The sequence below is a fragment of the Halyomorpha halys genome, unplaced genomic scaffold (genome assembly GCF_000696795.3).
Source record: "Halyomorpha halys isolate HHAL.00 unplaced genomic scaffold, Hhal_1.1 Scaffold1362.1, whole genome shotgun sequence".
In the NCBI taxonomy this organism is placed as follows: Eukaryota; Metazoa; Arthropoda; class Insecta; order Hemiptera; family Pentatomidae; genus Halyomorpha; species Halyomorpha halys.
This window is the reverse complement of record NW_027116648.1, coordinates 102642-107793: the sequence shown is the minus strand read 5'-3', so window position 1 is coordinate 107793 and position 5152 is coordinate 102642.

Genomic DNA, 5152 nt, shown 5'->3' with positions numbered 1-5152 from the left:
TTATTGTAAATGTTTAAAAATGAAGATGTAATATAAGCTGTTAAATATTTAGATGTCCCTGAAGATGGCTAGAAAGGCCGAAACGTTGGACAAATGAATAAATAAAGTGTTGAGACGGATTTGGATATAAAATTGATTTATTTAATAAATATTACCTTGTCTCAAAAAATTTTTGAAATAATATAATTAATATATCAATATTTTGTTTTATAATTTTTTAGTCTTTTTAAATAAAATATCAATATTTCGATAAAATTATATCGGGATATTGTTTATAATCTTCCATATCGATATTACCAAATATGTTAAATATCTTAATGGATATTAAATTATTGAAACAAAATATCGATATTTCATTTTAATTTTGTCGTTAAATAATATCGGGATATTGTTGCTAATGTTAGAAATCAATAATTATAAAAATGTCAAATATCAAAATGAATTTGAAATTATCAATATTAAATATCGAAATATTATTTTTAAGCTTCAATATTTTCTTTAACAAAATATCGAAATTTGGATCAAATAAATATCATTGCCACGAATATTTCCTCCTAAATATAGGATTAGAGTTATATTACATTAAAGTGTATATTAATCAATATTTGTTTTATTTATATCTACTTTTATGTGACTTTTTTTTCGGTTACTGGATATCGATATTCCATCCCTATCCCTAACAAAAAGTACTAAAAAAAAAATTAAGTATGTGGAATTAGACATTAAAACATTGTATCTAACAAAGAAGAGCCATGATTTTGCCTACATAATCCATTTAATGGGCTTTAATCATAGAACCCCTTCTGTAAAACTTCAAGGGCCCAATGCGTCTTTTATAACCTGGATTCCTTTATTGTATATTAATAGACATTTTGCTATTTGAATACATATATATTTATTTATTTGACCAAATTTAATCCCTGTTAATTAGTTCAATGGTGCAAACAATTGGATATATGTCCCCTATATTAGTATTTATTTGTTCTGAGTACTGAAGTCTAAACCCCATTGTTCCTTCCAGGAATGTTTTGATGGATAAAATTAGTGAGTATTAGTATTTGCTCAAACCTGATCCTAAATTTCACACTTAAATGCTGGCCAGCTTACTAAGGGTTCAGTTATGGTAGGAACATGTTGCAGTTGGGCTAATCCACTTATTTTTGCTTTAATAGTCTCTTATTAAAGAGACTACAACTACTTCTCTTTCACGGTGTTCCTCAAAGTTCCTCTCTCTCACCAACCCTATTCCCTATACATATAAATGATTTACCTAACGCTATCCGCTATCAGCCTGTCAATATCATTTGTAGACAACGACCTACAAATATAGATATCTTTTCATACCCCTGACATGATCGAGGCAGGGATATTTAATAGACTCTAGTAAGACATTGACAGTTTACACCGTTGGACTTCCGAAAATAAATTGAGCCTGTATCCCGCAAAAACCAAGACCATTCTCATCGGCTCAAAGCCCTCGCTTACTATCCATTATTATACCTCAACAATACCTATCCAGTTTCAAAACACCATAAAAAAAACAACCTTAAAATGGGATAGCCATTTTTCCCGAATAACTCGAAAAACCATCTCAATCCTTAAACAGCTCCTAAGATCCCGTGATTCATTTACTCGAAGTACCCAACTCCAAGTATACTCCCATATTTCCACTACGGATGCCTAGTTTATGGAGGACTATCCATGGAACAGGAAAAGAGACTAAAAAGACTAATGAACTACTTTATAAGATTTATTTTTGGTATTACCAGGGATTCTTATATCTCTCATTACTGTTCGGAGCAAAGCTGGCTCTATCCCAGGATCCGGAGACAATACCTCCTTGGTACATTTATATTCCAATCCCTAATAACCAAAAAACCTTCCTATATCATTAACCTCTTCGCTCCACGTTTATCCATTTGCCTACTAAAGACAAAATCCCAACCTACCGATCTTTATATCCTAAACTGTTGAATTGCCTTCTTTGAAAAACTTGGCAGTTCAAGTTACCTCATTTTGGAAATCTTTACCCATACCCATCCGTAAAGCTTCCTCCTTAACTTCACTCGAAACACTAACTAAATATCCTAGACCAGGGGTGGCCAACTTTTCTGTATATAAGATCTACTTTTTACTTTATAAGCGATTGACTTGTTTTCGTAGGAGTAGTCTAAAGGGGAAGGAGTGTAAAATGCATACTACGTTTGTACACTTTGGTTTCAGTATCAGATGCATTCTAGCGAGGTATAGGTGGATAAGTAATGTACCATATATGTTCAAAACTATTTTTTAAATAACTTCTTAAGTTTTTGAGATATAGGCTCAGGGAGAAAATAAATTTCCAGACCCAACTTTTGATAACAGCATTCCGTACAAAAAGTCGATTTTCCGAGACTTTTTCAAGATAGATTTTACCAACTTAAAATGCAATTTAATTTTTTTATCACCTGCAATGTATAAATTATACTATTTGTTCGTAAATATGATTATGAGAACAGATGGTATTTAGTATGTAAAGGAAAAATAACGCACTGTTATAAATAATTCCTTAGATTGTGTTATTGTGTACATACGCCGGCTCAAGCGTCTCTACTCACTAATCAGTATTGCTTGCACTCTGGCCAACTCTGATGTTGAGTTCATTCACGGACGTACCTTTAATCTCCCTCCATGAGAACAATCTATCCACAGCATGGGCCCCACCAGTCACCCACGGTGATAAAAAGACGTGTTGTTTTTTTTTCGAGTTTGTATGTTGAAATTATTCAAAATATAACATTGACAAAATTCAACAGTACGTTTCCTTTACTTCCATTACTCTTTAACGTTGGGCTAGCAAAGTTTCCTTTTGAACCCCTACTCGCCGTAACAGTAATATTATGCATTCCTTTAAAGTTTTTTAGTACTTTACTATTCTCTAATTCACAGTTGAAAACTTAAAACAACTTTTCATTAAAGCCAAGAGGTACATTCTTATAAAACTTATGAAGTAGAGACCGGTTTTTGTGAAATTTCATCTTTTACTCTCTTGCTTCAAATTTCCTCAAATCTCGAGAGAAATTCAAAACACGAAAAAGACATTCAAATAACATTTCATACTGCTCAGAATTACTCGTTTTGGGTTTTTTTTTTTTTTTTTTTTTTTTTTTTACAATTTTGCACGTTTTGAGTTGTTTCGAAACAAAATTGTATGTTTTACTCTTTTCGGACTACATTTTGACTTTTGTAGCAAAAAATTTAATGCTTGCACTAAACTAAATTTCTCTCATTATTCACATAAAGGTGTATGTATGGAAATTTTTATTTAGCTTATTTAATTTATAGTTTAAAATTGACAAATATTAGGTAGAGCAATACTTTAATTAACATATTAAGTGTCAAATTCAAGCTAACATAAAAATAACAAGTAAAAAAAAGTGAAAAATGTTGGAATAGTACACCAGAAGCTTACAGTAACTATGAATGGTGATAGGTGGGAAAAGGTTATTATAAAATTGTTTTGATTATTTCTGAACTTAAAGTTCATTCTAATCAAAGTTTTTATCCTTATCAGCAGTGTTGGCTGGTAACTAGAAGAAATATGAAAAGTTAGTATAAATTGTTACCAGTGTGAGCGTCTAATTATAAACACAATAATTGCTAAAAATATTGATGCAATCAGGGAGTTTTTGACAGAAAAACAAGTTTTGAGTTCCTCAGAGTCCAAATAATCAAGTCTCGCTAAATAATCTAAGCTTGGAGTATATCCAAAATGGGTGGCAGAAGTGGATCAAAGAATTTCCTATGGGGCAGGGGAGTAACCTGGGTACCAAGTCAATTTCATAATACACCTGATCCACAACATAGTTAAAATAATGTAAATTTCGAAATACAGTTTAATTTTCCAATTGAGGACATGATAATAAAGGTGTCTATTGTATTTGTAAGTATTAGAATCAAGTTTTTAAGTGAAGATTTTTTCACCTTCTAGGGGAAGGGTACACCCCTCCGCTGTATCCGCTGGTGTTGGGTTGACAAATAATGTTTAATTTTTAAAGTTTTGGTTTTTTTTTTTTAATTTTGTGAACTTTTCTCTTCATCTTAGAATCAACTCAAGGAATTACAATAAAATCCTATCATAAACAAGTATAGGATAGTATTTTATTGTTATACAACCAGCTTTCTAATGACTAACTTGTTTTAAAACTTTGTTAATTTCACTAAACCAATTCCTACTTTTTATAGAAGGAAATCCTGGAGGTGAGCAAGGAATTTAACCATATTTATCACCTTAAAGGATCATGGTAGGGGAAGTATTTTTTAAATTTTATGATATCTGTTCACCTCACCTCTCCCATGTTAATAAAATTGTATACAATGAAGTATAATTTTATAGTATTTTTAATATTTACAACAATATGGTGATATATTAATAAAATATCAAACAAAAAATGATCAACAATGTTTATACAATTTCTACATAAATTATTAAAAAAAACATTTTGTATTTTTTTTTTTTACATTGCACCTTGTAATACAACTGGAAACATCTTTGACATTACTTTATACAACATTATTCAAAATAGAATAACATATACTTATCAACAACAGACAAAAAGATTAAGCTGGCTGAAACAAAGTTAATGGAGAAATTTTAGTATCACTTTAGTTTTCTGGTGAAATACTCACAAATTAAGGCATAACAAAAGCATTTTTCTGGTGGTATTTTATAGTTTTCTGGTGAAATACTCACAAATTAAGGCATAACAAAAGTATTAAACACTTTTATTTCATATTTGTCTTTTAGTTTCTAATAATTAGTCTTTGTAAAGATTTATGGATAAGTTTACATCAATAAAATACAATACAATAATAATCAAGTCAAATACTGTTTGCATTGACTAGCAACAGTTTCTATTTATATGAAAATACTAAGTTTTATTTTATTGATAAAAATACTAGATGTATTACTTCATGTTCTATAAAAATTCATCACAGTATAAATGATAAATAATCAAATATTTTATTTTTAAGGCAAAGAAAGCCAATTATGTCAAATTTATTAATGAAACTAGATACAAGGAAAAAAAAAAAGATAGTGGATTAAGTAACATTGAAAATGAGTTATTCAGCAGTTCACATAAGCCTCGACATCTCACAGACGCGCGTGCGC